Here is a 9004-nt window from a genome sequence, read left to right as displayed (position 1 = left end):
AAGCTCCTCTCGACCCATCTTTTGTTTCTTTACTTGACCCATTACCACCCTCCTCCCCGTGCACCATCATCCCTTTTGTCGCTTTATCACTCCTGCCCTCCACCCTATCACAGACCTTCCCTTTTCTTCTTTCCCTCCCCCCACCTTTCCCTGGCTCTCTACTTGCTTAAAAACTGTTAAATCTTTAACTTCTTCCAGTTCTGACGAAATTTTTAACTCTAACCTGAAGCGTTAACTCTGTTTCTTTCTCCACAGACGCTGCCTCACTTGCTTTCCAGCATTTTCTCTTTATATTTCACATTTCCAGATTCCGCATTATTTTGCTTTTGATTGGATAAACCTCTCCCTTCCAAACCCCATCAGAGAATTATCAGCAAGTGGGGATTGCAATGGCGGCTGACATTACCCAGAATGCCGCGCGCGGTAGAATACGGTCTATCTCTATTCGAAGGGGCGCAATGCGCAGGCGCGGCAAGGGCCGCTGGCTGGAGAAATCAGCGCCTTGGAGAGATAGAGGGTTTTCTGGGGCGCGGTGGATTGTGGGCCCTCCGGTCGCCATTAGTCGCAGATTGTGGGTCAGAGTTCCATTGCGCGCGTCGCCCACAGAACCGTTTCTGGAAATACAGACTGAGGAATTCAGAGCGGTTTTGATGAACAGACATTGACCGTACAATGTAGAACAGAGTTTCTCAAACTATTTTTCTCGTGACACAATGGAAGAAAAACACGTCCCCCAGGGACCCCAAACAATAATAATTTCAGACTGGAGTTTTCATCAAATCCCAATAAAGGTCAGTCCATGCTCGCTCTTCACTTCACTTCAAGTAATAACTAAAATGAGACATCGATGTTGCTTGAAAAACATTTTAAATACAGTATAAATACAGTAGAAGAAGATCAGGTTGAGTTTCACTTACTTAATGTGAGGGGTGGGTCTGTCAGTTGGTCATGATCTCGTTCCAATCTGGATCACTGGATGAAAGTGCTTCTCGCATATCAGGTGCGCTGTTGAGTTTCTTTCTCTTGTTTTTAACCTTTTCAAAGTCGAAAATCCCAGTTCGCACATGTAGGTTGTTGGGAACGGCAGCAACAACAGAGCAGTAATCATAACAGAGGATATTCTTTGAAAGCACTGATCCAAAAAGATGACAAACTGAATGACTTGTGGCCTGTTTTCAGTGTGCTCAAAGGTGAGTCGCACCGGCTCGTTTTCTTGCTCAGGCATCAAGTTTAGCCTCATTATTGATTCAGGATTTTCGAAAGCAAAAGGATCTTTCACCCAACGCTTTTCCTTCAAATTTTCAAATCCCTCTGCAGGGAAGTAGCGACTAAAATGGTCAGACAGAGCAGCGAGATGTAACTGTGTGACACATTTCATTTCATTCCCTTTATCTTCATTGATGCTGTTCTCCTCAATGTGTTGTAACAATGTGAAGCAATAAATGAGCTCCGCTCCCATTTCTGAGCGTAACTCTTCAAAAACCCTGCAGTTCAGTCAGCTTCCTTTAATGAAAAAACTCTTCTCATTCCAAGCAATTATAGAGAGAGCGGTGCCCAGAACTGAGCACTGAACTCTAAATGCTGCCTAAACAGAGCTCTGTATAACGGTGACAGAACTTCCACTACTTTTTATTCCAATTCCCTTGAGATAAAGTTCAAAATTTAATCTCCTTTTTATCATTTTTTTGTGATTTAGTGATCACTTTTAGTGATTTCTGAACTTGGAACCCTAAATCGCTCTCCTCCCCCACAGTTCCTAGCTTCTTGCCATTTAGAAAATAAACTGATCTATCGTTTTATGGACCAAAGGGATGACCTCACACTTCCTCAAGTTGAACTCCATCTGCCACAGTTTCACCCACTCACGTAATCTATCAATGTCCCTTTGCAAATTTCTGCTCCCATCTACAATGTTTACTGTACTACCTAAATTATTGTCGTCAGCACACTTGGAAATAAAGCTCTTTACATAAGAACATAAGAAATAGGAGCAGAATAGGCCATATGGCTCATCGAGCCTGCTCCACCATTCAATAAGATCATGGCTGATCTTCGATCTCAAGTCCACTTTCCTGCCCCATCCCCATATCCCTTGATTCCCCAAGAGTCCAAAAAATATATCGATCTCAGCTTTCAATATAACTCAACGACTGATCATCCACAGCCCTCTGGGGTGTAGAGAATTCCAAAGATTCACAATCCCTTGAGTGAAGAAATGTTTCCTCATGTCGGTCCAAAATGGCCGATTCCTTATCTTGAGACGATGAGCTCCAGTTCTTGACTCTCCAGCCAGGGGAATCAAACTCTCAGCATCTACCCTGTCAAGCCGTCTAAGAATTTTATACATTTCAATGCGATCAACTCTCATTCTTCTAAACTCCACCGAATATTGGCCAATTTAACGCAATATTTCCTCATACTACAATTGCAGCAAGACCTCCTTACACTTATATTCCAACACCCTTACAATAAAGGCTAAAACATCATTTCCCTTCCTCACTCTCATTGGACCCTTGGTAACTCAGTATTTCCAGCATGTTTTTCCTCTTTTCCTTCTATAGGGAAAAGAAATGAAGGTTGAAAACATTTTACTATAATTACACCCGATTATGTTTTGGAAACAATATCCAACTGAACTGCATCAAATTCGATTATCAACTTCAGAGTTTCTGATGGAAATAAACTAATAAAAACACTTAACTGCGATAGCCGGGAATCGAACCCGGGTCAACTGCTTGGAAGGCAGCTATGCTCACCACTATACCACCATCGCTGAAAATAACCAAACAATAAAATATTTCCCAAACATCAGATCCTGACCAGACACTGCAGGCTGTTGGATTTTGTTCTTCATTTTCACTGGTTTCTGACGGATCCTTTCTCGCTCTGTTGCAGTTCCTGTTTCCGCCCAGTAGATTTCACCAACCCCCAATCAATGGAAATTCCACACCAGCCAGTAATTCTTCACCTGATATCGGACTGAAGAGACAGTCGATACCTGCAATACTTGACCAGCTGGAAATACATTTTACCACAGCTCACATCAGCCATTGAGTAAAGTTAAATAATTCCATTAAATCATTACAGAGACCTGACCACCAACTGGGCAGGAATGGCAGTTTAATATTCAAGTCTATAAGATCTTGAGAAAGGACAGGGAAATAGGGAAAGGAGGAGGAGCAGCAATATTACTGAAGGACAATATTACAGCAGTTCAAAGATAGAATATCAGTGAGGGTGAGCGGGCAGTGTAAACACTCTGAGAGAGACCCATCACAAGTGCCCCCACTGTAATCCTCCAGAATGTATGAGAAGGGCGAGTGCGGGAGGATTTCTTCATTCTTTGTGAAAGTGTTTGTGAGATTGTGGAAATGTCTGGAAGAGGAAAAACAGGCGGTAAAGCTCGGTCCAAGGCCAAGTCTCGCTCATCCCGGGCCGGACTGCAGTTCCCTGTTGCCCGTGTTCACAGGCTCCTGCGGAAGGGGAACTATGCTGAACGTGTGGGTGCCGGAGCTCCGGTCTATCTGGCTGCTTGGCATCAAGTATCTGACGGCTGAAATCCTCGAGCTGCCCGGCAAAGCGGCCCTGGACAAACAAGAAGACCCGCATTATCCCCAGACACCTGCAGCTGGCCATCCGCAACGGCGAGGAGCTCAACAAGCTGCTGGGAAGGGTGACCATCGCTCAGGGTGTTGTCTGATATCCAGGCCGTGCTGCTGCCGAAGAAAACCAGCATTGTGAGCTCCAAGAGCAAGTAAACCGGCCAAGGCTTAATCTGATAACCCAAAGGACAGGACCAACCTGATTGAAATCTTTGAAGAAGGAACAGAAAGTGTAGACAAGTTTAATGCAGTAGATGTGATATATTTGGATTTTCCGAAGGCCTTCTATAATGTACCACATTGTAGACTCATGGCTAAGTTCAGAGCTCGTGGAGTCAGGGTCAGGTGGCAGAATGGTTAGTATGTTGGCTACAAAACTGAAAGCCGAGAATAGAGGTTAAGGGTCGCTACTCAGACTGGCAAAAGGTGGGATGTGGAGTTCCAGTTGCTGGGACGACTGTTCTTCACAATTTACATTAACGATTTGGATTCGGGAATCGGAAGTACAATTCCAAAATTTGTGGACGACACCAAATTGGGGGATTAAGTTAATACAAAGGAAGAATGCATCAAAATGCAAGAGGACATTAATGAACTTGCAGAATGAAGAATCAGGAGGTCACACACTGCTTGGATAATAAGAGCCTAAACGGGATAGAGGAGCAAAGGGATCGAGTGGGACAGATACACAAATTACTAAAAGTAGCGACCCACGTTAATCAGGTCATAAAAAGACAAATCAAACACTGGGATTCATTTCTGGAGGGATAGAGTTGAAAAGCAAAGAAGTTATGTTAAACTTGTATAGAACCTTGTTTAGACCAGACTTGGAATACTGCGAACAGGTCTCGTCTCCATATTATAGACACCGGGGCACTGGAGAAGGTGCAAACAAGATTCACAAGGATGATACCAGAAATGAGAGGATATTCTTATCAGGAAAGGCTGCACAGACTGGGTCTCGGTACACTAGAAAAGAGAAGGCTGAGGGTTGATCTGATCGAGATTTTGAAGATAATGACAGGGTTTGTTAGGATAGATGTAGAGAAAATGTTTCCACTTGTGGGGAGTCCAAAACTTCAGGTAATAAAAATAAAATAGTCGCTCATAAACCAAATAGGGAATTCAGGAGAAATTGCTTTACCCAGAGAGTGGTTGGAATGTGGAACTTGCAACTACGAGGTTGTATCTGAGGCAAATAACAGAGGGACATTTAAGGGGAAGATAGATCAGCACATGAGGGAGAAAGGAATAGAAGGATATGCCGATAGGGTTAGATGAAGTAAGGAAGGACGAGGCTCATGAGCAGCATAAACGCCGGCATAGACTATTTGGGCAGAATGGCCTGTTTCTGTGCTGTAATTTCAATGTAACTCGATGTAAAGGCTCTTTTCAGAGCCACCCTCTGTATCTGTGAAAGGGCTGGTTACTGTGTGAAGGGAAACGCTAATATCATGCTACCAGTGTGGCTTTGAGCTGCTTTTGTCTCGTTGTGGACGAGATGAGGTATTAATGGGACTGGAGTCGGGGCAGTGACCACAGTCCGGTACTTTAAACGGTGACTTATAGACCCCAGCCCACACATCACCAGGTTTCTTGTATTTATTTAAACTACTTGCCATATTGGGCTCGTAAAGATTCACCAGAACTGCTCGACTAACCTTTCCACATCTGTGGAATTCAGCGCTTCGCTCCATTTCTGTTCTATTTTGTTGGATTATTTACAGAACGCACTGGGGAATCACTGAAATGTAACTCTGTATAGAAACAAATAACAGTGAATTACCTGGTGCCCAGGAGATCAGGAACATTACTCGCCTTTCGTCCTGTTAACGAGTAAACCGTGTTTAGAGTCCACCGACCCGCTTTGGTTCCATATGGGGGATTAAACAGAGAAATCGGGAGGGGAGGAGACAGTCAGAGTGACAGAGCGGAGAGTGGCCTCTGATCTTCCAGCTCCACCTCCAGTTCTCTCCATCCGACAGTTTCAAACCGTTTATCGATAACAGAACCGAATCTCAGCGCTCCGCACAAACCCTGAAAGACCCGGGCTTCATATTCAAGGATTCCCAAAACCCGAAGCTTTCAAATAAGCCCCGTTACAATGAGAAATCGTTCATATTCCTGCCTAAATACAGTCCATTCGATAACAAGTCAACTCGGCTCCTCCATTTCAGTCTGTTTCCTTGTTCGATCTCCCCACACATCCCCTCCCAGACGGGTTCAGCGTTTTACAAACACCTTATTCCAGCTTATTTGGAGAATCTCATGTGTTGGGGTTTGAGCTTTGACGCGGAGTTACTCCACCAGTGTTCCCGTCTCACAGAGACTCTCGCCCTGAATCTGTGAAAAGATTATGACCATGAACTGGGACTGGAGCCGAACACATCCCCAGTTACAGTGAGGCCCGGCCCGGACATCTCATTCTCTCTATTTTATATCAGACAGTATCCCACTTTCATGTCCAGCAATAGAGAGAGAGAGACAGTATCAGTCTTACACTTCCTATCTGTGTCCAAATCACGCTCAAAAGCAGTATCCACCTTCATATACAGCACCAGAGAGAGAGAGGGAGGCAGACACGGTGAGAGAGACAGAGAGAGCGGTGAGACACAGTGACAGACAGACGTTAACAGTATTAGTTCGAGACTGACCGGTAAAGTGCCGTTTTATCCAGAAAGATCGCGTTGGAGAGACAGAAGATGCAATCTCATCTCTCACTGATATTGTACAAGGGTCAGAAACACTATTAATCCCACACTCAGGGACAGTACAGAGAGGGACAGAAACAATGGGTCACATTTAACCCTCTAATGCCTGTTGTACTATTTGCAGTTTTACAGCTCAGGGCTGTTCGATATTACTCTCAGTGACCTACAGTTTCACTCCGGTTACATTAATCTGCGACTGTTGCTGCCTGATATTAACCCTACACGGTCCCAGCAAATACACCGACTCCCACTTTCCTCCCATGTTTCTCCAGGATTGGTTTGGGAAATCCTCTCTTCGTCACACATTATAGGGGCCATTAATGAAGAGAATCCATTGGCCGATTTCACAGCCGCTCACTTTATCTCTGAAAGGTTCTTTACCATCAAAAGACCCCGAGCGAAACATCAGGGATGGAAACATCTAGTTTAATAGTTGGAGATTGTAAAGTCAGTCTGGATTCCAGCGTTAGGCACTGGTGGAATCCCATCTGTTTCCCATTCTGGTGCCTGTTCCAGCACTGCCTGTGGACCCCATTCCCTCTGACCTCTCCCCCAGACCCACTTCCTTTGCTCAGACTCGGAGAAATTCCAATTGGGGAAAGTTTCCATCGATTTTTGGATTGGGAATTGTGGGCGCCATTCCCTCAGTGAGCGGAAGAAGATGGTTTAAAACAGCCGGGAATGGAGAGATCACGGTCCCCGGGGGAAGGGAGCAAAGAGCAGCCTCGTTACAGCAGATCATCGCTTCGGGACCGTGTCCGCAGGATCCCGGTAAACTGTCAAACCCCATACACACCTGGCAGGATCTTAATACACTGTGAAAACCCATGCAAACCTGGCAGTATTCTGGTATATTCTGAATCCCCATACCCATCTGGCAGGATCCTGTAACACTGTGAGACCCTATACACACCTGGTAGGATTCCGGAACTCTGAATACTAATACACATATCCTTTGTACCGCCCAGACACTCTGGGCTCACAAGTAAAGAGCAGTGTTATGATCCAGACGTTAAGTGTTAACTGCGCCCCTGGAAATGTGACCCATCACAGACTGCAGGGGATGAGGTGGAGAAATATTGAAATGTTATAATTTCACAGCCAGAATGAGACGTCAAAGTGTTCGATCTGATCTGAGAAGATGTACAGATGTTCACACAATGGATCATTAATCCGTGATGAAATGTGAGGGAAAGACAATATTCAGGGTAACTCGGAAGTTATGGGCTGGCTTCCTAATGGCACGGAAAGAGAGAACCTTATAGTACTCAAACAATAGTCCTTTAACTCAGGGTCTTTTAGACCCAATTTAATGACCGACGAGAACAAATGTGTAATTTCCCAAACCTGCATTATAAGCAATTCAGACCAAAATGAAACAACGGAGTCTAATTATTGGGAGAATCGTTGAAATGAACTGTGAATGTTTTCTGCTCTAACATTACACTGAGTGATGTGGGCAGTAGTTCTAATTCTAATTCTAATCGGTGAAATGACAGGACTATGCGAAAAACACATTCAATGTAGGGGTAAAACTGCTGAAAAAATGTTTGCATTTTCTGAAACTCAATATAACAGGAGAATGATTAGAGACAGGAAAAGACTATTTGGCCCAAATAAACCTGTCCCTGCTGGAAGAGATGACCCCGCCATTTGCTCCTCTCAGTGTATCCACAGAAACACGTCCGATTGTCTCTTGACCCCACTTGCACTGCCCCTTTTGTGTCCTACCCTGTTAACTGGGTGAGAAAATTGCCATAATTTCCTTTCTTAATTCTGACTTTCAATTTTCTCCGTCTCTAATTATTTTCGTGAGTGTTAGCCTGTTTCCTGCATTAATATTGTGAATTACGTTGAAATGATTCAATACCGAAGTCTCTTGCTCAATCGAAATACATCAAACCCGCTCACCATTCCCTCACCCTAAACTCCTAATACCTTTAATCGTCTTTCTGATTCCCCTCTGTACTTTTAGAACGGCAGTAATATTTACCTGTGATATGGTGACTAAAGAAATACAGATCTGATGCAATAACAGTGGAACTGCTGTCCATTCACAGTCTGTCCCTCTCCCAGTGCCCACAATATCCCAGATAACCTGTCCGAGGTCTGATACAATAACAGTGGAACTTCTGTCCATTCACAGTCTGTCCCTCTCCCAGTGCCCACAATATCCCAGATAACCTGTCCGAGGTCTGATACAATAACAGTGGAACTTCTGTCCATTCACAGTCTGTCCCTCTCCCAGTGCCCACAATATCCCAGATAACCTGTCCGAGGTCTGATACAATAACAGTGGAACTGCTGTCCATTCACAGTCTGTCCCTCTCCCAGTGCCCACAATATCCCAGATAACCTGTCCGAGGTCTGATACAATAACAGTGGAAGTTCTGTCCATTCACAGTCTGTCCCTCTCCCAATGCCCACAATATCCCAGATAACCTGCCCGAGGTCTGATACAATAACAGTGGAACTTCTGTCCATTCACAGTCTGTCCCTCTCCCAGTGCCCACAATATCCAAGATAACCTGTCCGAGGTCTGATACAATAGCAATGGAATTTCTGTCCATTCACAGCCTGTCCCTCTCGCAGAGCTCACAATACCCCAGATAACCTGCCCAGGATCTGATACATTAGAATCATAAAATGTTTACAGCACACAAGAGTCCACTCGGCCCCTCGAGCCCCTGC

At 44.6% G+C, this 9004-nt stretch overlaps 1 non-coding gene across 1 annotated transcript; it reads right to left on the bottom strand.

Moving 5' to 3' along the window:
* Positions 1-2701: 2701 nt before the first annotated feature.
* Positions 2702-2773, bottom strand: trnag-ucc (transfer RNA glycine (anticodon UCC)). Its single transcript has one exon. It is a non-coding gene; the product is annotated as a tRNA-Gly (tRNA).
* Positions 2774-9004: the final 6231 nt, after the last annotated feature.

The sequence above is a fragment of the Heptranchias perlo genome, unplaced genomic scaffold, assembly GCF_035084215.1.
Source record: "Heptranchias perlo isolate sHepPer1 unplaced genomic scaffold, sHepPer1.hap1 HAP1_SCAFFOLD_63, whole genome shotgun sequence".
Classification (NCBI taxonomy): domain Eukaryota; kingdom Metazoa; phylum Chordata; class Chondrichthyes; order Hexanchiformes; family Hexanchidae; genus Heptranchias; species Heptranchias perlo.
The sequence above is the reverse complement of the archived record's forward strand: the minus strand, read 5'-3'. Positions and strand labels throughout refer to the sequence as shown.